A 27244-nucleotide genomic window follows, 5' to 3' on the forward strand; every position below is an offset into this window, starting at 1 on the left:
GAGGTCATATGATGTTCCTTTATACTCCTACCTTTCATGATTGACTTGGCTCCCTCTGCTGGTTAGTAATATAATTCCTTTCTTAGTTCAATAGGGTATGTATTACATTGATGAAATATTTGGGGTGAATAAGCTTGGAGTTAGAGCTTCTTATATGTTGATTCTCTAGCAAATTTTGTGTTTAGCTAAGGTTTTAATCAACCTAGGCCTTACTTATGTATAATGGAAAGGGACTTCGCATCACATGCCTGAAAAACAAAATTTTTATTAATGCCCTTTTAAATAGACTTGCCAACATCACAATACTGAAATCTCCAAATAGCAAATAAGGTGAAAGAGTAATGAAATATTTAAATTATATTAAAATATTTCAGTATAATATAATCCTTATCTTATTTGCTTTTTGGTTAGATACTTTTCATTCTACTTATGCAATATAATGCCTCCTTTTTAAATTCTATACACAATTCCTTTCTTCCTAAGTTTCCCCCTTTTAAATCCTGTACACAAGTGTAAGTACATTTATTTAAGTACATAGAATCTTAAGTATATAGAATGAGTTGGATGGCAAATGAGAGTTACCTATTTAAGAAATTATTTACTTTGGCTAGAGAGTAAACACTTATTAAAGGTTTGGTTTTTTGGAGGGAGAAAGGAGTTTCCACCATTTTCAGAGAGTATGTTTGTTCCTATGATAATTACTCTGTGAAAGATAGAAATCTGCTTTGCTTTGACTTATTAATAAACACTTGTTTTAAGATTGAAGGGAAGGTGGGAAGAAATAGAAACAAACATATATTTTGCCCCATGTTTATTATTGTGCTGTACTGGACATTTTAGATTGGAAAATGTGCTAAAACAGATCAATAATTGTCACAGATCTACACACAACAAATGTAGGTCCACTAGGAAAATAATTCCTCCTCACAACTTTAACCATATTTGACATTTCTACTAACAGCATACTTTATTTCCTACCCTTTGCCTTAAGATTACCTTTCTGAAACTAGTATCAGATCTCTAAAATATCCTAGTACTTCTTCTAATAATCCTTCACTAGTTCATAGGCAGTCAGATCTTTCTAACATTCCTTTTTTCCCCATTTTCTAAGGAAAATCTGAAGAGTAGACTTTTAAAAACAAAAATGAACACAATTTTTGGCCTGTAACCCACAATAGGGAATATATTTTACAAGGTAACCTAGCACACATACACATGAATAAATGTTTACTTAAAAACACATATCTTTACCATCTGTGATGTACTCTTCTATTTTCTATTCTTTTCTATATCTTAAATTAAAAATGCTAGTCATAATGCAATAAATTAATTTCATGATCCATAGTGGTACTATAATCCACAGATGCTTTGACTACAAGCTAACCTACTCAAGAATGCTGTTAAAATGAGCACCATAAGTCTCTCTTCATACTTATTTTAGATGCTTTAAGTTTAATAGATTTTGTATTCTTTCTTCATAAACAGTCATTTTTTATATGATGTTTTTCCAGATTAGTTCAGCATTAAAATACTTGACTAGTTTAACTCTGGTTCACATGCAGAGTATGTGTAGGTTCCAGGAAGATTAGGCTTTCATGAAACTTTATAGTCTTAAATAATTTTACATTAAATATTTCAGAAGTGCATTTTTTGAGGCCCTTCCCTCTGTGTAATTCTCTATGCATTACACAGTGAAACTTGTAGTATAACATGGAACTGGTCACTTTGATTTAGGAACATAAGGCATAGATACATAAAAACATAAACAATAAGGCCAGGCACGGTGGCTCACGCCTGTAATCCCAGCATTTTGGGCGGCCAAAGCGGGCAGATCACGAGGTCAGGAGATCTAGACCATCCTGGCTAACACGGTGAAACCCCGTCTTTACTAAAAGTACAAAAAATTAGCCGGGCGTGGTGGTGGGTGCCTATAGTCCCAGCTACTAGGGAGGCTGAGGCAGGAGCATGGCGTGAACCTGGGAGGCAGAGCTTGCAGTGAGCCGGGATCGCGCCACTGCACTCCAGTCTGGGAGACGGAGTGAGACTCCATCTCAAAAAATAAACAAACAAATAAATAATAAACAATACAGGGGTGTCATAGGATTATAAATAGATGGCATGGATAATAAAATCTATAAGTTTAGAGAAAATTCGTAATTATAGGTGAGAAGTATTAATGAAAGGACAAAGCTTGTTCTTAAAGGACTAGAATAGGCCAAGATGAAAAAAGGTATCCATGGGAAAAGAACTATTCATTTCTATAATTTTAACAAAATAGATAAACTATGTTGAATAAACTCCATAAATACTATTTCCAAAGTTGATTAAGATATTTACTTTGAAAACCTGAAACAGGAACATATTTACAGTATTAAGTGATTTGATAATTTTGTAGCTCTGCCCTAAAAATCAATATCCTTAATTAACTCTTCACCAGTTTAAGTCATCCATCACCCTAAAAGCAATTTAATTATTCTAAATGTGAAATAATTTTGGTAGCGTCTAAAGTAATCTATAAAACATACATACACTACCAGTTTTTTTTTCTACCTTTAACAAATTTGTTCCCATAAGAGACAATTTTATCACTAACAAAGGATAACTGGCAGGCATAAAATAGTGAAAAGAAAATGATTTTCTAAAATTTTTCATTTCTATCATTTTATAGCAAATTGCATTTATCTTAAAGATAAATATTCTTCAATAAAAATAACAATTCGTAATTTTTCAGTTGTAGAAATTCCTGGAGATGACATTTGGTACAGATAGTTTATACTTGAAATCCATTTAAAATTTTTAATCAAATCTTCTGCAATTCATTGATCAAGAATACATATGAGACTATCCAGGAATATTCCTAGCAAAGAAAACTGAGTCATGTAACTCAGTTCTTGAAGCAAGGAGGCAATTTAAAGTCAGAATAAAGGGTTATTGGACTGTCCTCAATGGACAAGTCAAGGATGTAAGTCACCTGATTTGGAACATAAAAGACTTAAAAATGTAACAGCGAAACAAATGGATGATATTGGGAGAAAAAATTATTAAGGAAAAAAAAAAACCCAAGACAATGAAATGAAGAAAACACTAATATTAGATTAACAGATTCTATGTAAGATCTCTACTTGGATACTTAAATTTATGCAAGCAAAATACCATTTGATTTAATAGTGAAATACTATGATATACATTGAAACAATTTCTTTGATTCTGTAATCTGGAAAAAAAATGGTACAAACTATATACAAGTTAAAGCCCTCAGAGGCAGTGTTGTGCTTTCATTCACTACCATGTATGAGATGCCTAGCATAAAGCTAATTAGCACCTAATAAGTCCTCAATAAGAAGGGGAAAAAACTAAAAAAACTTTAAAATTTTACATTAAGTGGCACAGTAATGCCAAGACTTTCCAAAGTAAATTGACCGTAGCAGCTGCAGTTACCTGGACATGCAAAATTACTAGTTTACCAGTAACATTTAAGAAAGCAGACAGGAAGATAAATGTGCTTCTATTAGTGAACTGAAATAATAGTATTTTGAAACTGAGTGAAAAACACATTCTGAGCCATCTGTATTAACTTAAAGCTATTCTGAAGATTAATGGGAAAAACAGTAATGAACAGACTATTGGATTTACTAAACAATGTTTAATTAATTGTATTAATGGTTATAAAATATCTATCAAGGCTATCTTTTCTTGTCCAAAAATTCAATACATGAAATAGGAAAATTTGTAATACCATAGCCAAAGCCTTACTGCATAGCTTCTAGCTTACTGATATATTTACCTATTTTAATTTAAAAAGCCTATTTTTCCAGCCACTAGGAAATAAAATTTCCCACCTTTTATATACTCAAAAATCATGATTAAGTATATCTAATGCTACCCTAAGTGTAAGCAAACAGCAAACTAAATGGCGAATTAAAATATCCACACTAAGCCTGACCTCAGCTTTCACTGAATCTTTTCTTCAGAAGAAAACTAAAAACAAATCTCACTAGCATTTGCTTTGCTTGACAGCATCATTGAGTAGCAACCAAAGTAGCCATATGTGATCCTTTATGTAAGGCCTCCTAGCCTCAGAAACACACACCTTTTGAATTACCGTGCCTGGTACCCATTTGTGCCCGATAAATACTTGCTGAATGAACTTTTCCAATAGTGCTGGATTTGGTCTGAGCCAACGAAATTCTCACTTTTAATGTATTTTGCAAGACAGAGGACGACAAGATGAAGAATGCAGTTTGAGACTCAGGAGAGCAAAGATAATCGGCCCAGTATGGATATGATCATTTGATGCACTATCCTCGGACATGCCCATTTACAGAAGCCTAAAAACAAATTTTATCCCGCGTTTGTGGGTTTCTAGTGTTGTGGAGGGCTTTCCAATGTTTAGAAGCAATGTCTTTTTATAGAATTCTGTAATAAACTTTAAAAAAATATTTTATAAAGCTCTCTGTAGCATATAAGTACATATTAAAGACAGAAATGGGGGAGTGTCAAGGCCCTTATAATCGTCATTCATTCATTAACCACACACTACGCATCTACAGTGTGAAATTCTAGGCGCTGGCCGTAACACCAGTGCAGAAAAACACAACCTCTTGTCCTCTTAGAGCTTACATTCCCCTGGGGAAGGAGAGAGAAGATAAACAAGTATGGATATGTAGACTGTCCAAAGGATAAAATGAGAAGGGGGCTAGGGCTCAGTTTAAAAGTGGCCGCGGAAGCACTGAGTGACACTTGGGCAAAATCCTGAAGGTGAAGGAGCAAGCCCTATGGACGCTCAGGGAAGAGCCTGGCAGAGGGAACAACGAGGGCAGGCCCGCCCCCACCCCCAAAGGCGCGCGGGGACTTCAGCCGCGGTCAAGGATTTGGCTCACTCCCCTCAAGAAGGGAAGCCATTCGCAGGGCCTAAAGAAAAGGAGTGACAGGATCTTGGCCCCCCCGCCCCAGACAAAAGGAATAATCTAAGCAAGTTTTCCTACTTACTTTAGCGCACTGGTACACACACAAATACACAATACAATTCATATAACAAGAATTTCGTCCCGGTTGAATAAAAATCCGCTTACCTACTGCACTTTTTACCGAAAATAGCCCCCTTTTAATTTACAAAAACTTAATAGAGAACTGTGGAACGATGGAGTCACTTCTTGTTTTACAATTTAAAAACTACAACAAGCATAGTACTGTACGTATAATCACATTTTGTATTCCAGCCTTGTCCAGCGCCTCAGTGTTCCAAACCTAAAGAGGAAAACGATGTTTGAAATTAGCTGGCCGCAGGCCCGCGGGTCGCCCGCAGTCGCCGGTGGCTGAGTCGGGGCCGGCAGTTCTCCCCGCGCGGTCGGCTCCACCCACACCTAGAGGGGGGCGCCGGGGCTGCCGCGGGCCACCTTCTCGCTCGCGCAGCGTCGCCTACAGGCCTTCATCCCGACGGTTAGAGAAGAACCCAATCCTCTGCTGACAAAAAGCAAGAGCAGCGGAGATCGCCTGTTTCCAGAAATAAACGCATCACAAACACGATTCCAATTCAATCCAGCCGAGAATCGTCTTCACCTCCAAGGGTTGCGTTCTTACTCCGCAGAAACAATACGCAGTTGGGCGTAAGGTCCCGGCTCTCAAAAGGAAAGGTGTACGATCCATCCATCCACCCAGCTGCAGGGACACCATTTAAAACGGGCATCATCGCCGTCGAATCGCGGGCGTCCTCTGTGGGGCCGCCCGGAGATCGGCTCCCTAAAGCTAACGACGACCTGGGACAGCCAGCGCGGCCTCCAGCGGCCGCCGTCGGCGACCTGCAAGCCCGTCCGGGCTTCAGTGCTCCCCACGCTCACGACCACCACCGAACTCCGGCCCCGCTCCCGTCGGCCTCCAGGAAAATAAAGACAGAGGAGAGCCGGCCCGCCTGTGTCGCAGGGAAAACGTCGCTCTGAAGCATCGACAATACTGGCAACATCCACAGCCGCCCTGAGGGGAAGGGCGTAGAGGAGAGCTGCTGCCGCCCGGCTGCTGGCCCCGGCTGGGCCCGGGTGCGGCGAGGCGAGGCGCGGCGCGGCGCGGCGCGGCCGAAGACGCGAGCCCAAGTGGCGGCGGCGGCGGCGGCGGTGGCGGAAGTGGAGTGGGGAAGAGGGGGTGGTTGTTAGTGTTTGGCGCCGGCGGAGGGAGTCATTCCTGCAGCTGCACTTCCGGTCGGCATTTTGTTCTGAGAGGGAGAGACGGAACGAGAGAGAGACACACACAGGGCTCCTTCCCCCCGCCCTCCCCCCCCTCCCTCCGTCGGTACCGACTCACCCGACACCACCAAGCCGCAGGGAGGGACGCCCCCGCCGACAGGAGGATTGGTTCCCGGGCCCGCGGCGATGCCCCCCCGGTAGCTCGGGCCCCTGGTCGGGTGTTTGTGAGTGTTTCTATGTGGGAGAAGGAGGAGGAGGAGGAAGAAGAAGCAACGATTTGTCTTCTCGGCTGGTCTCCCCCCGGCTCTACATGTTCCCCGCACTGAGGAGACGGAAGAGGAGCCGTAGCCACCCCCCCTCCCGGCCCGGATTATAGTCTCTCGCCACAGCGGCCTCGGCCTCCCCTTGGATTCAGACGCCGATTCGCCCAGGTAAATTCCTGCTCTTTATTTCGGCGGCGGCGGCGGCGGCGGCGCCAGGTCCTCAGCGTCTCTCCTCCTCGCTCCCCTCCCCGCCGTTTCCTTAGCGGCCCCAGGTCTCTTCCACAGGCGAGTCTAGAGTTCGCTCCTCTCTGGTGGCAGCCGCCTTGGGTGGCGGTGGTTTTGTACCCTCTCCCGGCCGGCTCCGGTGGCGGGGACTGGGCTCCTGCTGGGCGGCCGGGGAGGCGTAGGCCCGGCGGAGAGTGCAGGCCGCGGGCCAGCGGAATCTACTTGAGCTCGGGGATTAGGAGAGCTCCGGGCTGAGCGGAGCGACTGCTGGTCGGTGACAGGCCTCGCCCGGGAGAGGAGCCGTAGCTAGTGAGCAGGCGGAAACAATACAACTAACAGCAAATGTGCCCTGATCGTCCCCATATTTACAACTTTCCCGGTCCGGGAGTGGGGAACGTCCCAGTGAAACAAACAACCCCCCTTCTTCCCCCTGTGACCCCATGAAGGGAGGAAGTAGTTTCAGTTAGTGAGACAAACGTAAATACTCAGACGCGGATCCAGTGGTAATTCTTTCTCTTTCTAAAACTTGTTTGGACGTTGGAAAGTTCATAAAGACTCATTTTCTTTTTTAAAGAATTAAATCGTCCACATGAATATTTAATACAGAAAACCACACTGTGGCAGACACTGCACATCTCCCCCTCCCCAAGAGCTTTTATCTTGTTGTTTGACAGTGTGTTGTCGCACATGGACTTTTTATTCAAAGACAAGTATAAAGTACTTGACAGGTTTACTCTGCCACTTTCTATTTGTATGCGTTATGTAAGGGCAGTTTTAAACGACTATACATAAAAACCTCAGGTACTTCCTGACCAAAAAGTGTAGGAGCATACAAAGAATTCTAAATGTTCTGAGAATTGTACTGAGATACGGGTAAAACCAATTTTATTTTATTTTCTTTTTCAAAAAAAGAAGAAATTAAGTTATACTTAAAATCCTTGGGAGGTTAAAAAATTGTAGAAGGTGCCATCCTTTCATGTCAGGGCAGTTCTTCTTGAGGTCCCAGGATTGTCATTGGCTGTTTGTGCCATGATGTTTGACTGTGTAATGAGAGAGGTGTCATTTTAATAGGTCAAATGTATCTGTAAATGCTGGAGAAAAATATCAGTTCTAACTTGACAAGTTCTAGTTCATGAGTAAGTTAAGTGTTTCGAGCTTGTTTATGGAGGCATTCGTAACGTAGGTTGGTATAAGGGGGAAACACCAATTTAAAATTCCTCAGTCAGGCAAATTGCTAGAAAAATGTACCTGGGTTACACGTTTTGATACTTTGTTTCATGTTCGCTGAAGGAAAACTTTCGTTGGTTAAAATGAAGCAGCCCTGCTTGGCGAAATCCCTTGTTTTACTAGTGTATGTTACATTGGTTCAAATTTTTTGTGTCATTAAATTATTGTCACTGTAGAATAAGTTATTTTGTGGAGGTTATTTTTGAGTTTAGTGTCCTGCTTACAATAAATTGTTTCACATTTCCTGCAAACGTACGGATAAACGTTTAAAAGAATGAAGTTAATATAGCTGTCACGTACTAGGCATGTTTTTAATGCTATAAATCCGTGTAGTAGTCAGTAGCGTGTCCGTGATTTGTATTGGTCAGGGAGCAGTTTGAATTTTAAAAAGCCTGAAGCTCCTGCTGAGCCCCAATCCCGGCCTCCCTCCCTCCCACTAATCTCCCATTCCTGTCTTTGTGCTGCCTGCTCCTGTTAGACACTGTTTGCTACGGGGCCTCAGGCCTACTGCGGGTGGGGGGTGTACGAGTGGGGGGCATGCCAGGGAGGGAAAGCAGACGGAAGGAACACTTCACATCTTAAGAAAGCAGAGGGTTTGCTTTTTTGGGGATGAGGGTGTTAAGGGCTTCATTATAAATGTTTCAAAGGCCCTCATATATTCCTGTGATTGTCTCTACAACTTTTATTTAATTAAAATACTAAGATGTATATCAAGGGATAAACATATGTTTACTAAAGATAATGGAAAGAGGAGTTCTGCTTGCTTAGTTTTCATGAACTGAAGCAACTTATTTTTGGAGGTTGTCTTATGCAGATGTTTGAATAAGTGTGTTAGAGATGGGTTTATGTGATTGATTCTTTTTTTCTTGAGACTTTGCAATTAAGTTATAGTGAATTAGTTCTTCCCAACTTATTTTCCCAATTCTATATATTTAGTAATTTGTGAGTAACATAGGTTGCGTGATAGCTTTCATTATGATAGCCTAAACGTTTCTTTAAATTTAAAAAAATGTTTTGTTTGGTCCAAACCAATTAAATACGTCATTTTTAAAGGAGAAAACATTGTGTAAAAATCAAATTGTAAAATTTAAACTTGAACTTTAAATCTCTGATAACCTAGTTGGAGAGAATAGTTTGTTTCCTTAAAGAGTGTAGTCTGTTCTGCTTCCCCTCTGTTGGTTGGAATATTCACCAGTGGCTAATCATCTATTTCCATTAAAAAAAAAAAATTAAAATTCGGTGAAAGGAAAAATCAGAAGTGTTCCAGTAATCTTATAATCCTAATTATATTATTTGGAGAAATATTTTCTAATACACCTAAAGAAAATTTCAACAGTGTCGCTTATTGTTTCTCTTGACTCGGAAGAGTTGTCAATAACATTTTTTACTTGAAAAGAGATTTCAAGTAAATAATGAAAGTAAATTACAGTTGAACATTAAATAGATAATTTTCAATGTTTGAGAAATGTATATAGGATGCTTCCTTTTTAAAGTCATTCAACAACTTGTTTACTGAAGTTATTTGAGAACATTTTTGAACCTGTTGTAGAGATCATTATAATATTTTCTGCTTTTAAGCAAAAGTTACACATTACTTGAAAAAAGAAAAACTGTCTACTTGGGATTCTTTTTAGGGATGAAAAGGGAAAGTTTTTACTGTGGCAGTAAACTTGGTTCTTCATAGTAATCATTATTAAATTTCAAAAATATGAGCAAAGCTATACCAATACAAAATTTTCTTTACTTGCAGCCAGACTACCCCACTGAAAAATGTATTTTCTAAGGCTTCTTCAACTAATTGCAGGTTTAATTTTTTGGTACCAATCCATCATCAAACTGTCATAGAAATATTTGAACGTATCTGTGTTACATGTTTGATATACCCCATTGTGATATTTTTACTTTCTCAAAATAAGATGTAGTAATTGATAATGTAAGAGTAAATAAAAACCAGGAGTTTGAGTTTTATTTAATTTCATTTAATCCTCCTTTCTGGTGCTTATTAGGAAAAGCATAATTTGGAAGAAATTCTAAAATTTTAAATTAAGATTTCAGTTTTATGTGAAGTGATTAGGGAGTCTGAGGTAAACAATAATTCCTTTTAGAGAAATGTAACTTTAATTCTGTTTATCACATTTGCTTGCCATAAAAATGAATGGGAAATAACTAACTAGGAACCTTTATAGAAGCCTGACAATTAACTGTTCAGTTGAACATGCTTATTTTAATATCCTGAGCATACTAGGTTAGGTTTGGTGGTAATTTATGGTCTTATATAGCCTTTAAAAATTATTTTAAGATGGACTTTTTAGGCACAGTTTTTTCTTTTTTCAGCAGTTGTCATTTATAATAATTCTTTGTATTTTAAAGCTAGTCCTTTTTCAAGATGATCTGAGTTCATTTAAAAATATTCTGATATCCCTGTGAGAGAAGTGACCAGCATGATTTCCGTTTAATGATGAAATACTTGACACTTAATAGACCATATGATTTGTATAGATTCATGTAGTAAGTCAGCAGGAGAATAAGGGATTCCCTGACACTAGTGTTTTCTTAGATTACGTTACTTTAAGAAATGTGTGAGCTCTGGTCTTGAAGCTAGGTATTGCTCAGCGCTGACACTGATACCATTTGTGACTTTTTCAATTATCTAAGTTCAAAGTGCATTTTCCTCTTCTTTTAGAGAGATGATACCTGTTTCTTGGTTGTATTTTCCTGGTATGAAAATAGAGTGGGATTTTAGTGTTTCTGGTTGATTTAAAAAGAATTTTAAACTCCATGTCTCTTAAGGCCATCATTGTAATTTTAAAGAGTATTTTATGTGCGTAGAATATTTCACCCAAATAAATTAATAAAAGTAATTTTAGATAGATGTGTGTAATTTTTTTTTTTTTGGTGTAAATCTGGAGTCAATTTTATTGAATTGAGTTTTGTCAAATTGCATTATGTTTTAAGACATATTTTTTTTCTATTCCCAAAGTTGTATCATTAGGAGAGATCATTTCTTGATGTAGCATTGCCAGCTAAGATTTTGTCACATAAGATTTTGAGGACTTACTATTTGCCAGGAGTTAAGTCTGTCCCCATAATATCTCATTTAATCTTTTAACAAGCCCAAAAGTAGAAACAATAATTATCTACAATTTACAGATGAGGAAACTGAGGCTGGAAAGGTTTAGAAAACTGCCCATGGTCCTATAATTAGTAAATGATCAGTCTGATTTACATTTGTTCTTATGGATTCAGGATTCTATATATCTAGTTTCAGTGAAATTTTAATATTATCCTTTGGGCGTTGGTTGATTTGATACTTGCCAGTCATTTTATAATTGTGTATTTCAGGCAAAGAAGCTGAAATCGAATTCAGGCTATATATTCTGTATATATAATACTTTTAAAAATCAGTAACTCTTTACCATCTTATATTTAAAACAATTTTTGGTAAGCAGTCTAAAGCTTTTAGTTCATTTAAGTATTTTATATTGAGTTGAAGTTGTTTGTCAAAGCATCTGTTGTTAGAAAGACAAAATTCAGCTTTAGAGTCATTTCATTCATAGAAATGTATATGACCAATTGTAGGATAGTAGCTGAATCTGTAAATTAGTATGACTGATCATTTTGTACAGTTTCAGTATTTTTATAGCCAGAGAATGTTGATCGTTACAGTCTTCAACTTGGGAGGTTGTGCACTTATTCCAGAACTGTTGCCATTACATACAACCTTATAGGAATTCCTTTAATGCATTTGAAATAGTCTTTTTCTCATCTTTATGACAAATCTTTATTTTCTGGAGTGAATTTGAGTTTTAGATACTGTACAGCATCACTTGAAACTTAGTTTAGGAAACTAAGATTTAGTAAGGGTTTTTTTTTGTGTCTGGCTCTATGTTGAGCGCTTTATGTTTGTAATATGTAATATTATTGAATGTTTCCATGTGCCAGAAACTGTGCCAGGGAAAAAGTTTTTAGTTCCTCAAGGTATTGAAAAGTTGAATATGAAGTTGAAGTTAGTTGTATGAGAAAACTGAGATATGGAATGATTACGTGACTAGCCCAAGCTCACACAACTAGTAAGTTAAAGAAAGTGGAGAAAGGATTTCAGAGTTTATACTTTACCCGTAAGCCTTAACCACGATACTGTGTGTCATGATTTGAACCACCCAACTACTCAGTGAAGTGAGTGATACTGTTCTCTTTTTACAGAGGAAATTGAGGTTCATCATGTTTAAGAAACTTGTTCAGGGTAGCAAATCTAGCAAGTGTTAGAAGTAGGATTCCAGCTAAAATATATCTAATTCTAAAACCTCTATTCTTTACATTCTACCACCCTGGCTCTTCAAAATTTATAACACAATTTTTGGTGAAAGGGTAGTCTTGGTTATGAAGTTAGTGACACTGTTTTTCTTGTGGGGCTTACAAGAGTAATTCTAAAATGTTTTGGTCAGTTATAGCTGATTCATTATTTGATTATAGTCTTTTTTTTTTTAACCACCTTGTTACTTTATGTATAGTACACAAAATGTTTGTCTATTCAAATATGCATATAAATAGGATATTGATTTTTAAATACATGTACTGTGGAATATATTGAATGTAGGCATTTGTGGAATAGGTAGCTTTAGGAAATTTGGCAAAAGCTATTCTCAGACTATAAAAATACTGAAATTTTAAAAAATGATCAGTCATGCTAATTTATACATTAACTGTATTTTTATGATTTTATTGTGACTCTTGTTACTTTTAATAATAATGTTAAGCATTAAAAAGATTCCCAAGAATGCATTAAATTTTCGAAATAATTCATGTAGGTAAATTGCTTTGCCATCTTACATGTGTAACATATCTCTTAACGTGGATATACCAAATTCCTTTAGAGTTGTCTTTTGTACGTATTTGCTGTTTGGCAGAAAAGAAAAACTTCTTCAGAAATTAGCAATATTAATTTATTAAAATAATTATATATGTACTTTTATCCTGAGAAATTCAGAAGCTGTGACATAATTTTAAAATGCTGGATTTCCTTTTGTTAGAATTAACATATTTGGGTCACTTATGCAGATGAAATGCATGGTTATTTTTATATGAGCACTATTGAAAAATACTATTCTAGATACATTAAAACTAACAATGTCTAAAACACGAATAAATTATTAAATTCTGGATATAATTTACTTTTAAAATATTAGTCTTTATGATTGATATTTATGATACTTAATTTGGTATTTGTAAAGCACAAATGTCCTTTAATCCTGGCAAGGAAATACATTACAGAGTTTTCTCAACACTGCTACTTGTCAACCCTTTCAGTATTTTAAAACCTGCCTTTAGTTGTCTGTTTGAATCAGATTGTGGGTTGCCAGTTTCCAGCTAAAGACATTGATCATCTGAGTGTATGCTCTATGTAATTTGGTGTTTTTTATGGTAATGACCAAGTTGAAATTTTACATGGTGTTAAGTTGGGCATAACATCATTTATTATTTATTTATTTTTTATTAATACTATTCTTTGAAATTGATGTACATGAAAAAAATGTCTTCCTAGGATTCTGCTTATACCTCAGAAAGCTCTAAGATTGAAAGTTGAAATGTCATGACCTGAAAACTACTGATTCTTTCCCCTTTAAAAAAATTCGGAAACTAATATTTATTCCATAAGCTTACCTTCAAGTTATCCTGAAAGACACACGTGACATACGCTTTTATTTAACTCTACTAATCTTTTTACTATTTTCTCTTTCCCTTTTCCTATGTATCTCTTCCTTTAACTATCAGTGTCCATTTCATCTCCCCCAAAGCAAATTTTTACATACTGTGGCTAATATAGGTATTTGTTGTTAGTGTGGATGGTCTTGTAATGTGTTACTTTCTCTGATGAAACCCAGAGCAGTTTCAGAGGCCTCAAATTCTGAGATCTGCATAAGTTCAAAATAGATTACTGGTGGAAAAGCATTGACATTAGCCATGAAAATATCTATTTGTGTATTTTCCCCACTTTTCTTCTATAGACATACATTACTTTTCAGAATTTCAGCTCAAGGACCAGAAATTTTTTCTAAGGAGAAAAAGCACTGCCTTTGCAAAAGTTTCCCTGATCATTCCATTTCATAGCATTTGTACAGTTTTTTACTTGTATCTCTTGATAAAATAATTTGTTCCTATATTTGTCAGCCATACTAAACCGTCAGCTCTGTGAAAGCAAAGAGATTTTGTATTATCTTCATCTGTATGTCTATAACATCATCACAGTGGTGCTCCTGTTTTAGGTATTCAATATATATTTGTTGTTTAGTTAGAATTGAGTCATATGGTGTTTCTTAAAGGTATGTTTTTAAATCTAAGATTAGTGAATGGCAAGTATATTTCTCTTAATTTCAAAATACAATTTTCTTAGGTAGAGCTGTGTCCTTGAGGGCTTCTTGCTTTGGGGGTAGGAATATTTTATTTACATATATCCCTAACAATATGTACATAACTTTATAAACATGAAGAAAAATTTAAAGCAGCATTCCTTTTTAAGCTGTTAGGGAGGATCGTGAAGTACAGGAAGAGTTTTTTGTTCTGTTCTGTTCTGATTTTCTGAACTAATTTGTTCAGTTCAGTATCCAGTAAGATACTGGAGTATTGCAAGAGGTGAAGTATCTAAATACTTTCTTGTTTTAATCTTTGGATTTATTTTAGTTTTTATTTTCTTTGCCAATTTAAGTATTATATATAATCAGATAAGTTAACTAATGAGAAATACGTTACAGCACGTAAAAAATGCTATTCAGGGTCAGCAAAGCCTGAGTCCTGTCCTCTCGCTCTCCTCCCCGGACAGCATGAGCTTCACCACTCGCTCCACCTTCTCCATCAACTACTGGTTCCTGGGCTCCGTCCAGCCACCCAACTATGGCGCCTGACCGGTCAGCAGTGCAGCCAGCGTCTATGCAGGTGCCAGGGGCTCTGGTTCCCAGATCTCTGTGTCCTGCTCCACCAGCTTCCGCAGCAGCTTGGGGTCCAGGGGCCTGGCCAAGTGGATGGCCCGGAGTCTGGCAGGAATGGGAGGCATCCAGAACAAAGAGACCCTCCAAAGCCTGAATCTGGCCTCCTACCTGGACAGAGTGAGGAGCCTGGAGACCAAGAACCAGAGACTGGAGAGCAACATCTGGGAGCACCTGGATAAGAAGGGACCCCAGGTCAGAGACTGGGGCCCATTATTTCAAGACCATCGAGGATCTGAGGGCTCGGATCTTTACAAATACTGTGGACAATGCCTGCATTGTTCTGCAGATTGACAATGCCCATCTTGCTTTCGAGTCAAGTACGAGACAGAGCTGGCCATGTGCCAGTCTATAGAGAACGACATCCATGGGCTCTGCAAGGTCATTGGTGACACCAGTGTCACTTGGCCATAGCTGGAGACAGACATCGAGGCTTTCAGGGAGGAGCTGCTCTTCATGAAGGAGAACCACGAAGAAGAAGTAAAAGGCCTACAAGCCTCGCTTGCCAGCTCTAGGTTGACCATGAAGGTAGATGCCCCCAAATCTCAGGACCTCGCCAAGATCATGGCAGACATCCAGGCCCAAAACGACGAGCTAGCTCAGAAGAACCAAGAGGAGCTAGATAAGTACTGGTCTCAGCAGATTGAGAAGAGCACCACAGTGGTCACCACTCAGCCCGCGGAGGTTGGAGCTGCTGAGATGACACTCACGGAGCTGAGACATATGGTCCAGTTATTGGAGATCCACCTGGATTCGATGAGAAATCTGAAGGCCAGCTTCTGGAGAACAGCCCGAGGGAGGTGGAGACCTGCTATGTCCTGCAGATAGAGCAGCTCAACAGAATCCTGCTGCACCTGGAGTCAGGGCTGGCACAGACCCAGGCAGAGGGGCAGCACCAGACGCAGGAGTACGAGGCCCTGCTGAACACTGAGGTCAAGCTGGAGGCTGAGAGTGCCACCTACCACTGCCTGCTTGGAGAAGGCAAGGACTTCAATCTTGGTGATGCCCTGGACAGCAGCAACTTGATGCAAACTATCCAAAAGACCACCACCCGCTGGATAGTGGACGGCAGAGTGGTGTCTGAGACCAGTGAAACCAGAGTTCTGAGACATTAAGCCAGCAGAAGCAGGGTACCCTTTGGGGAGCAGGAGGCCAATAAAACGTTCAGAGGTCATTGGGGAGAAAAATGCTATTCAGTTAAAATACTGATCTGATGACTGAATTTTTTTTAAATATGTCAGGTGTGTTGAGGTATAGTTTATACAGTAAAACTCAGTCTTTTAGGTGTACAGTTTGATGACTTTTGACAAACATACACCATCTTAATACCACCACCACAATCAAAGTATTTCCGTTACCCCAGAAGTTCCCATGTGTCCCTTTGTAATCAGTTTCCTGCCCCTACTGCAGCCCAAGGCAACTAGATCTGGTTTCTGTCTCTATAGTTTTTCCTTTTCTAGAACATAAAAATGGAATTATATATAGCCCTTTATGTCTTTTTTTTTAATTTAGCAGAAATCTTCTGAGATTCATTCATGTTCTGTGTATCAGTAGTTTGTCAATGACTGAAGTTTAAAATTGTTAACTTTGGTGATGCTCTTATGAAAGAGTATTATAAAAAAGTAGTACTTTGAACAGTTGTAGATATTTCTCTCAGATTTTGGCAGCTGCCTTATTGAACATTTTAGTTGCTCGTTTTTACCCCTCGCCTCCCAAATTTTACTTGCCTGTTTTTACCGCTCACCCCCAAATCTAGTCTAATTGACATCATTATATGGCATTTATTTATATTAGTAAATGCTGTTTAATGCTCTACCCGGCAGGTGAAACAGACCTACTCTCTTTTTCATCATAATTAAAATAAGTAGCATCTTGCATTTTGAACATATAGCACGTAGAAACTAGAATAAAAAATGAGAGATAGTGCAATAACACCAAAAACTTGAGTTTACATTTGCTTTAGGTTTAGTGTTTGTAAGTTTGTACTAAAGATAGAGCATAGATTATAGTGAATAACAGTCACAGCCTCTCTTCCAATGATTAAAGTTAGAAAAGCAGTGCTCTTTTATGAAACTTGGGGACAGATAATGAGAAAAGAATCATTTTCTGGACATTTTATTCGACCACCTTTCCCCCAACCCCTTCCTTTTTGAAACAGCTTCATCTCTGGGATATTCTCTTCTTCTTGTTTCCTTATGTCTTTGACCTCCCATTTGTTAAGTCTTTTGCTAGGTCTTGGTCCTCTATCTACCTCTTTAAATATTTATATTCTCCAGGAGGTGCTTCAAACTTATTTCTGTTCTCCCTTCCTGTTGATCTTATTTATTCACATGATTTGTTACATGCCACCTGTATAATGACGACTCACAAATCTATCTCAGAATGTATTTCTCTTCTGAGCCAGATTTAGCTGTCTACCAGGTACCTCCTGATGTCCCACAAATAACAGAAATTCCAAAGTATGTAAGTCTGAACTCATTCCTTAATTCTTCCTTACTCTGACCTGTCACCCAGAGAAAGAAAACTATTCTTAAAAAATACATGAAGTAGGTTAATGTTTTCACTATCAACTCATTTGCGTAAAGTAGAAATTCGGGATAATCCTTGACACTTCTTTACCATACTTCCAGTTCAGTTGTTCACCCAGTTCTGACATTTGTAACACTTCCTGAATATCACTTGAATCTACCCTTCCCCCAATGTTTTGATTCTGTGAGTGGGCCTGAACATACAGTTTTGTCAGATTTAATAACTTCTACTATTTTAAGAAAGATTTAGAGGTAATTGTGAAAGTAATATGTATTTACTATTGGATACTCTTTGCTTCTATGCTTGGGCTCTGGTATTTAAAATTAAGGTGTAATCTTTAGTAACAGTGACACTATATAGCCTAAATGTTACTGTGTTCTGTTATGTTTAAAATTTAGGGCTTTTGACTTACAGCCCAGTTTATCAGCTGGAAGACTTGAACTCGTTTTTTATCTTTCCATTCTTGCTTTTAGAATACTGCATTTCATGGAGGTGTATATTCATTTCAAGACTTTGTGTTTATGTGTTTTGGAGCATGGTAGAGGAGAAAATGGGAATGTATAAGGAAAGTTAAAGGAAAGGCTTTTGAATTGACTATCCTATACTGTGGAAACAAGTTTACTTAAATAACATTTTCACTTTTATTGCAAACAACAGAAAACTAAAGAAATGCTGTGGGATATGATAGCATTCAGGTGCTAGGCATGCACATATTTTTAATGACAGGAATTAGATATGTTGTAACAGTATTACTTGTTTCTGAGTTTGGAAATTAATGTTCATGGTTTTGTATAACCTTATGATATTTCTTCCTTAAAATAAGAAATTACCCCTCTAGCCCACAGTTTGAGCCAAAGGGTCTGCTTGAAATTATTAGTTTAAATAATCCTGAGCGCATCTTTTGTAAAGGACATTTAAAAATGTAATGCTGCTTTGAAAAACAAAGCAAGCATTTCTTCGTTATATCTAGAGTTTATAACTAAAGAAACTATGTGCTATATTTTGCTTTAGTGCTAAGTACCATATTTTGGAAAGAATAGAATCAATCTAAAGGCAGTTTACAAAGACTGAAGGGAGACCCAGTTTGGTAGTCATTGGATCCCTTTGGTGGCTTGCACATAGTAAGCACTCAACAAACAATTGTTGAATAAATGAATTTGAATATATTTCATTGTGGGGATATAGGACTAATTAGAGTGACAGAAGATGGGTGGGACTTGCTAAATACTGAGCAAGTTTTACAGAGGAAAGAAAACATGAAACCCAGAAATGGTGGACAACATTGACAGCAAAGAATTGGTGTAATTTAGTTAACTATTTTTATCTGGACAATAAGGTTTGTTTAATTGAATAAGAGAAAGATCTATATACAGAAGTGTTTTGAGTTCCTTCTACTTTTATTTCCACTCTGGCTCTATTTCTGGACCCCCATGTTCACTGCTAAAGAAGCAGTTGTAGGCTTGGGGCTAAAGTGATCTGCGTAATCCAGATACTCATATTAAGAACTGGGAGGTGTTGTTGGGAAAGAGGTTTTTCTTACAGTTCTTCAATCTTTCCAGTTACTCATGTTTCTTAGTATGTGTCAGGGTGCCACTGCACTGTCCTCAGTGTTCATATGCGGGTGTCTAAAAACTAGACCTTAAAATCGCATATAATTTGCAATAAGCTTATAACTGTCCCAGGATGAAGTTCAATATCTGAATCTCTAATAATTAGTTACCTAGCTGTTGAGCCACATTGCCATCTACTCTGATTATCATATGGTTCTTATGATTCTGATATTTTAAACTGGAAGATAAACACCACAGTTTTAGTGTGTCTCATAAAAATTTTATAATCCAGTAACAATCCATTCCTTTAGTTTTCTTGGAAACCAAAACTGCATATAGTTTTCTGATATGTTAAGTTTAAACTGTGGAATTTAGAACTTAAAAATTTTCAAGAGCTTCAAAGTTGAAGACTTCTTAATTTTTTTTCAATTGTAGAACCAATGTGAGAAAACAAACTACATGCTATTTGGGAAATGGGAAAAGTATCAAATTTTATGTTTTTCCTACTAAGTTTCCTATTAAGTTTTTACATAAAAATATTGTATAATGAATGTAATTATGGTTAAATACATACATTCATGCTATAAATTTATTCCTCTTTTAACATTGGATCATGAAGATTTTCCTGGTTTTCTATATAGTGTTTTGTAATTCTTTTTTTTTTTTTTTGAGACGGAGTCTCGCTCTGTCGCCCAGGCTGGAGTGCAGTGGCCGGATCTCAGCTCACTGCAAGCTCCGCCTCCCGGGTTTACACCATTCTCCTGCCTCAGCCTCCCGAGTAGCTGGGACTACAGGCACCCGCCACCTCGCCCGGCTAGTTTTTATATTATTTTAGTAGAGTCGGGGTTTCACCGTGTTAGCCAGAATGGTCTCGATCTCCTGACCTCGTGATCCGCCCGTCTTGGCCTCCCAAAATGCTGGGATTACAGGCTTGAGCAACTGCGCCCGGCCGTGTTTGTAAATCTTTAAAATGTTGCCCAGTATTTTGTCAGTGGATGAACCATAATTTAGTCATTCTATTCTTGCATACTTTTTGCTTTTACTTTTTTTCTATATAAATAATGAGTCAGTGAACATCCTTACATGTACAGGATTTTCCCCCTGTAGGGGCTTTATTCGCTTAGAGTAGAATCTCTTAAGTGGAAGTAATGCTGTAAATGGAAGTTGGGCCAAAAGATTTGAACATTTTTATGGCCCTTAATATATATTTCCAAAACTGCTTTTATTCTGCTATAATCTTTATTTTCATTCACATCTTAATTCAGTAGATTCATTGTATTTTTCATATAGAATACACACTTCCTATGAATATAATTAAGTCATTTAAGTGCTCCCTTTTCCCACTATTGTGCTTATGGTCCCTTTACTATATTTTTTAACCTCTTGATGATAAACAATTGTGACTTTTCAAACTGTGTATATCATTTCGAGGTATTATGTAGTAAAATTAGCATGGGATCTAAACTGCTATTAGCCAAGTGATGTTTAGGCCAATTCTTAACCCAAGTCCATGTCTTCAACTGTGAACGAAGAGGTTCTCAGCTTTTGAGATTTCATGGACTAGTCAGAACAAAGCAAGAAAGTGCTTTCTGCAGAAATAAAGTGGTAAGGATATTGTAGATTGGCACGTAGTGAAAAGAAAAGTCAGTGTCTAGGTAAGACCCATTACTTAGTCTTAATATTTGAAATATGAAATACCCAGTGTGATGTGAACATGGTCATGATCTCATACTCATTCGCTTGTTCGTCAAACACTGAGTGATTCCTATGTCTTTTCTCTGAAACTATTAGGCATTGCAGATGGTGAAATAAAAGACTTCAGCCCACCCATTTTATATGGTTTATAGACAGGTAAACAGAGATTATGTTACAATATCTAAGTGCTATGATCAAGATAAACAAGGTGCAGTTGGAGCACTGGTGGTAGGGGTGGTCACCTAATTTAGACTAGTGAGGCAGTAAGTCAGGAGCCCTCCTAGGTGTGATGGTTAGTAGAAGGCTGTTAGTCATACTGGAGAATCTGGGCCAACAATTTGATTTTTGGGAACTGATGATGGCTTAGATTATTAGAACATAGGCTGGAAAAGGGGCATGCCAAAAAGGTTTGAAACTACAGAGAGGGGCAGGCTACAGATTATGAAGGAATGGATATGCCTTACTAAGAATTCTGTGTTTTATTTTAAAGACAAGAAACTAGGAAGTTATTCAGTAATGGAGTACATTTTATGCATATGTAAAAAAATTTTTGGATAGTAGGCAGGAAAAGGGAGGCTCAGGAGGCCAGTAGGAGTTGAGGTCCTCAATTAAGGCAGGGAGAGTGTAGCAAAGGAAACCCATAACAAATACTAAGGAGTTAGTCTGGTTATAGTTTAGTGATTCTGTGTAGGTAGATTGGGTAAGAGAGAATGAAAACAGTCAAAGATATATCCTTGATTCCCAAGTTTCATAATTATGGGCATATGAGAGTAGAATATAAGTTAATTCAATTTTGGCTGCCTGTGAGTAAAAATATAGTCTACCAAAGCCTGTATCACCTTTCACACTTTAGAAGGAATGGATATTGAAAAATTTAGTGGCTTGGTCAAATTGTACTAATGATTATTTGGAAATTACTTTTACAGCTGGCCTAGAAGATCTCTCCAGTGTTAAATCAGGGTTAAAAGTAGCATGGTAGATTATAATCTTACTTGATTAAAGTACTAGAAGATAATACTATTTCTTTTTAAGGCTTTGTTTTCCAGTATATTGACTATATCATTGTGAGCTTAGAATAACATAATGAATGTTCTTTAATAACTATTTTCTATTGTGCAAAGTTCTCTTAGGGCCTTTCTGGTGTATTTGTTTATCCAGCCTCATCTGAAGACTGCCCCTTCAGTTAGTTTTATACTAAATCCATACATATACTGTAATGAAATCTTGTAGTGAGAACTATGTTACTTTGTTCATGAGGGGATTATCTTTACAAATATAATTAAAGGGCTGCTTTTAAAATAAATCTTAAAATGGCAGTAGCTTTTCAGAATTGTTATATGCAGGAACAGTTATAAAGCAGTAAAACTGATGTATCCAAAATAACTGACCAGGTGACATACTGCCAAAATGAAAATTAGTACTTTCCAAGGTTCTAAGTATACTTAAACAAATGTACTTCATTTTGTTTTTTGGCTTAAGAGGTAGCATATCAAAATCACCTAGGTATTTTTTTCAAACTGTTATCCTTTTTTGGAGATGAAAGATGTTTTTAAGTTTCTCTTTTAGCTGTGTTCCCTTAGACTTCTCAATCATTCAGTAAGAATTAATTGAATAACTGCAATGTACTCAGCAATGAATATTAGATATTAGATGTGGACTTTCTTTTGAGTCTCCCTCCCGAATTTTACATGACTACCTAAAAGATCCCTCTCTTTTTTGTATTCTATAAAAACATCATCTGTGAGGCATAAAGGAGCAAGGAATCATGTGAACAGAGTTAGTGAATTAGATTTTTTTTTAAAAGATGATAGAATGGTGAGATGTGTTTAGTTCTGAAGAATGGAGGAGGAGTTGCTGGATACTAGAGAGGACATAGAATTGAGGAAAGAAGTTAGGGTAGGAGATAGTATAAATGAATTTGGTAGAAAAAATTCAGTACAACCTAGCAGCAGTACTTCAAGTAAAATTAGAAATTGTGAACCGACTGACCTATCTGTTCCAAAAGGTGCCTTATATTTTAAAAGTTTGCTCAAAAGTCATATTGAATCTTGTATATGTTAGAAATACACTACTTAAAAATATAAACCATGACTGTATGTTTATACTAAGTCCTCAGCAAATATTTCTTCTTTATTAGTTCATAGCTGCCTTTCTACTGATTTGATGGAAAATATATCCTTCTCAAATATATTTCCAAATGAAAATCTGCTAATTTGTGACATTTCTAATGGATTATTAGGAAGAAAGGTATTTGATAAGAAGCAAAGAAAAAGTAATCAAATTAGCTCAAGTTCATCTGATATTGAAGTATGATAAGTATTCCTTACTAATACAACTTAGCTATATACCCCAGATAAAGTGAAGTATCCCAAAAAATAACTGTACTTATATGAGAAGTTTGATTTAACTTTTGCCTAATATCTAAAGTTAATTATGTCTTCAACGGTATGGTACTATACTGTCTGTATGTACTTTCAAAAATACATGTATATAAAAATACATGTATACATACAATTCATTCATATATATATAAATATATCCTATGCACTTTGATAACTCTGTTTTGATGACTTGTTTTGTATTTTCCTACCTCGCACCTTTTAATGAAAACATTTACCTCCTTTTTTGTCCTTCTATCCAAATCATTCTTTCTATCATGATCTTATGTTTTTCCCCCCACTGGGGGGAGGTGGCATGTCTCTATCCTGTGGATTATTTTCAAGCTTAAAATTCTTTCCACCTTTTCTCCTGCCCCAGTTCACGTGATCTTTTCCTCTTCTAGCGGTACACTGTGTGTAGGAGTTATAGGAATTATATGTTAACTTGTCACATTTTCTTACTGTATATCAAGCTAAAGTTTGTTTTATTTTCACCTTATTTGTCTTCTCAATCAGATTATAAACTCTTAGAGGACACAATCTGCCTGTGGTGCTTGGTGTCTTATCTGCAACAGGCTTGTAGCAAGTGTTTGCTGATAACTGGTATAGCTCTTCTGGACTGGTTTGAAGAGGTTTGGAAAATACCTCACACTCTTACAAACTAAAATTCACCCTTTTAAAGTGTAAAACTGAGAGATTTTTAGTATATTCACAAAGTTATACATTCATCATTACTTTCTAGTTTCAGAGCATTTTCATCACCCCCCCAAAAAACATTTCCATTAGTGGTCACACCCTGTTGCCTCCAGTCAGTCCTTGGCAAACATTAATTTACCTTCTGTTGCTATGGATTTCTGTATTCGTATAAGTGGAATCAAATAATGTGCCCTTTTGTGTCTGGCTTCTTTTACTTGCTCATCTATGTTGCAGCATGTATCAGTACTTCATTTCTTTTTAGGACTGAATATACTCCATTGTATGGATATACCACATTTTACTTTTGCTTTGACACTTGATGGACGCATGGATTGTTTTCAACTTTTGGCTATTATGAATAATGCTGTTATAAACATTCATTTGGAAGTTTCTGTGAGAATATGTTTTTACTTCTTCCAAGTAGGTACATAGGAGTAAAATTTTTAGGTCATATGGTAACTATGTTTAACTCTGAGGAGCTGTCAGACTGTTTTCCAAAGAGGCGCATGATTTTACATTTGTAGTAGCAATGTATGAAGGTTAGACTGTCTTTACATCCTCACCAACACTTGTTATTGTCTGTCTGATTGTATTGGTCCTAGAGGGTGTGAAGTGGTATCTCTGTGTGGCTTTGCTTTGCATTTTCCTAATGACTGATGATATTAAATACCCTTTTATGTGCTTATTGGTCATTTATGTATCTTCTTTGGAGCAACATTCATCCAAATCTTTTGCCCATTTTTAAACTGGGTTATCTGCCTTTTTATTGTTGAATTGTAAGTTGTTAGACATATTCTAGATACAAGTTCCTTATCAGATATGTGATTTGCAAATATTTGCTCCCATTCTGTGGATTGTCTTTTCACTTTCTTGATAGTGTCCTTTAAAGCACATACATTTTTAATTTTAAAGATCTCTGTTGTTTTCCTTTGGTTTTTTATGCTTTGGGTGTCATAAGAAACCATCGCCTAATCCAAGGACAGGAAAAGTTACACCTATGTTTACTTTTAGCACTTACATTTAATACTCTGATCCATTTTGTGTCAATTTTTTGCGTAAGGTATGAGGTAGGGATCCAGCTTCATTATTATGCATGTGTCTATCCAATTGTCCATTACTGTTTGTTGAAAAGACTATCCTTTCCCATTGAATGGTCTTGGCATCCCTTTCAAAAATCAGTTGAATGTAAATTTAAGAGTTTATTTTTGGCTCTCAATTTTATTCCATCAGTCCATATGTCTATCCTTATGCCAGTACTACACTGTCTTGATTACTGTGGCTTTGTAGTAAGGTTTGAAAGTGGGATGTGTGAGTTCTCCAACTTTGTTCTTTTTCAAGATTGTTTTGACTATTCTGGATCTCTCATTTTCATATGAAGTTTAGGATGTTTGTCATTTTCTGCAAAATAAGCAGCTGCAATTTTGATAGGGGTTGTATTAAATCTATAGATGAGTTTGGGGAGTATTGCCTTTACAATAATATTAAGTCTTAACAATCCAAGGGCATGGGAAAACATTCCATGTTTTTAATGCCCTAATGTCCTTTAGTGTTTTGTTTGTTTGTTTGTTTTGAGACAACTCACTCTATTGCCCAAGCTGGAGAGCAGTGGCATGATCTTGGCTCACTGTAACCTCCGCCTCCCTGGTTCAAGCGATTATTGTTCTTCAGCCTTTGAGTAGCTGGGATTACAGTCCTGTGCCACCATGCCTGGCTAGTTTTGGTATTTTTAGTAGAGGCAGGGTTTCACCATTTTGGCCAGGCTGGTCTCGAACTCCTGGCCTCAAGTGATCCGCTTGCCTTAGCCTCCCAAAGTGCTGGGATTACAGGCTTGACCCACCACGCCTGGCCAGTGTTTTATAGATTTAAATGTAAAAATATTGCATTTCGTTTGTTAAATTTGTTCGTATGCATTGTATTCTTTTTAATACTTTTGTAAATGGAATTGCCTTTTTTTTTTTTCTCTTTTCCTTTTTTTTTTGAGACAGAGTCTTGCACTGTCGCCTGGACTGGAGTGCAATGGCACGATCTTGGCTCACTGCAACCTCCGCCTCCCAGGTTCCAGTGATTCTCCTGCCTTAGCCTCCCGAGTAGCTGGAATTACAGGCATACACCAGCACACCTGGCTAATTTTTTGTTTTTTTTTAAGTAGAGATGGGGTTTCACTATGTTGGCCAGACTGGTCTTGAACTCCTGACTTCGTGATCCACCTGCCTCGGCCTTCCAAAGTGCTGGGATCACAAGCGTGAGCCACTGCGCCTGGCCTGGAATTGCTTTCTTAATTTTACTTTCCAGGTTGTTCACTGCTAGGGTATGGAAGTGCAGTTGATTTTTACACATTAATCTTGTATCCTGCAACCTTGCTGAACTTATTAATTCTAACTCATGCTCTTCTTTGACAGTTTATGTTCTTCAGTTTGGTTCATCGTGCCCTCCTCCAGTTTTCCAAATACATGTCAACAGTGTTATAAGAAAGAAATTTCTTATTTGCTCCTCCCTGCTTTTTTTGTGACTTAAACAAAGTTGTGCACATATAAAAAGTAAGATTAGACAACTCAGAAGAAAAACTATGTCCACTAAAAACTATGTCAACATTTTCATTTACTCCTCTGTCTGTAGCATAGGATTAAAAATTTGAGGACTGTGGTTCAGTAGTTAAAGCAATAAACTTTACCTATAGTGAGGCATCTTCAATATTTGTTGCAGAAATAAATAAATGCCTGCTAACAATGTGTATATAGGGATGCAAAATAAATTCTATTGGTCAGTAATTTCTGAAGCCTTTACTCCACTAGTCAGTAAGTGATTTTCAGTAGTGCATCTGGAAAGCTTGAGTCATACAGGGGGGGAAAAAAAAAGCAGGGAGGGAAGAAACAAAATAAAGTAAGATTAATAATTTGAATTTTGTTATAGAGATAATATAATGATTTAAATAAACTTATTGATTAGGAACAAGAGAGGAAAAAATGGTAACAGATTACAGTATTATTCCTCAAGTTCCAGCTTCTGAGTTTTTTAATGTCAGAATCAAACCTAAAAGGTCAAATATGCATATAAAAAGATGCCCAAACTTACTAGCAGTTAGAGAAATAAAGAGTAAAAATCTAACTAGCTTATGTATTTTGTTGATCAATAAGGATAAATAAATGAAGTGTTGAAAGTATGCTTGTTTAATAAGTTGTATCCTCTATTATCATTAATATTGTTCCTATCACTGACCTTTAGGTATTAAAATAGATATCGAGAAGGGTAGTGTAATCCTGCCTTAAAAAAAAAAATTCATCAAATGCCTTATGTCTTATTCATCGTCATATTTAATACTCTTGAAGAAACCCATGAGATAGATATTTTTGAGACAATTGAGGCTTAGGTAGTTAAATAATTTGCCTGAGCTTACACAGCTTGAAACAAGAGGAAGAAGAAATCAAACCTATGTTTTTCTGATTCTTTTTTTTTTTTTTTTTTTTTTTTTTTTTTTTTTTTTTTTTGAGATGAAGTTTCGCTCTTGTTGCCCAGGCTGGAGTGCAA

General features: G+C 37.2%; 1 protein-coding gene across 5 annotated transcripts in view; it reads left to right on the plus strand.

Annotated features, from left to right (window-relative positions):
- Positions 1-27244, plus strand: part of NIPBL (NIPBL cohesin loading factor) — a 214916-nt gene that overhangs the window by 15917 nt on the left and 171755 nt on the right. For 2 of the 5 annotated variants that reach the window (XM_050794501.1, XM_050794500.1), the window contains exon 1: positions 6157-6607. The exons of 1 other annotated variant lie outside the window; for it this stretch is intronic. The gene's annotated coding sequence lies outside the window, so the exon portion shown is untranslated. Of the gene's footprint in view, positions 1-6156; positions 6608-27244 lie in introns of those variants that run through there. 2 more of the 5 variants (XM_050794495.1, XM_050794496.1) reach the window with 2 other exon arrangements.

The sequence above is a fragment of the Macaca thibetana genome, chromosome 6, assembly GCF_024542745.1.
Source record: "Macaca thibetana thibetana isolate TM-01 chromosome 6, ASM2454274v1, whole genome shotgun sequence".
In the NCBI taxonomy this organism is placed as follows: Eukaryota; Metazoa; Chordata; class Mammalia; order Primates; family Cercopithecidae; genus Macaca; species Macaca thibetana.